Source organism: Pteropus vampyrus, unplaced genomic scaffold (genome assembly GCF_000151845.1).
Source record: "Pteropus vampyrus isolate Shadow unplaced genomic scaffold, Pvam_2.0 Scaffold326, whole genome shotgun sequence".
Taxonomy (NCBI): Eukaryota; Metazoa; Chordata; class Mammalia; order Chiroptera; family Pteropodidae; genus Pteropus; species Pteropus vampyrus.
In genome coordinates this window covers 2,100,887-2,101,597 of record NW_011889107.1, presented here as the reverse complement: position 1 = coordinate 2,101,597, position 711 = coordinate 2,100,887, and positions in this window count along the sequence as shown.

The window sequence follows — 711 nt, the reverse complement described above, 5'->3', positions numbered from 1 at the left end:
CTGTCTTCGATATCATTGATCCTTTCTTCCATTTGGTTGACTCTATTTCCCAAGTTTGCTATTTCATTTTTCAATCTTGCAGGGTGTTTTTTTTTCTCCAGAAGTTTTATTTGGTTCTTTTTGAGGGTTTCAATCTCCTTGCTGTGCTTATTTAGGTGTTCTTTCAATTCCTGAAATTGTTGATATGACTCATTTCAGAATTCACTGAGTTGTTCCAGGAGTACCATCCTGAATTCTCTGTCATTTAAATTGCATATTTCTATGTCTATAAGCTCATTTACTGGAGATTTTTCTCTTTCTTTCTGAGAGGTCTTGTCACCTTGGTTGTTCATGGTGTTTAATAGACTGTTTCTCTACCTGAGCATTAATGAAAATGTATTCTGCTTTTTTTTCCAGAAAGAAGATTTATTATATAAAAGTCTCTCTTTAGCCTGCTGCAAAGAAGGCTCTTTTCTTTTGGTTTCCAGTAGGTGGCGTCTAAGCTTCTTGGATCCCTGCTTTATGTGATGCCTTAATAATGCTTTTATATAAAGTCTTTATTTTCTTGTAAATATTTAATCACACTCGCGACCCTCAGTTTCAGTCCCTGTCAGTGTTAGCCACAGTTTTGGTAGCATTTGCTCAGATTCCCCTGGGTTCTGTGGTGATCAGTCTCGGAGGGTATGGGGGAGGGGCCTTCGGGGTTGGAGGTTGGGGACTGCAGATCAGGCT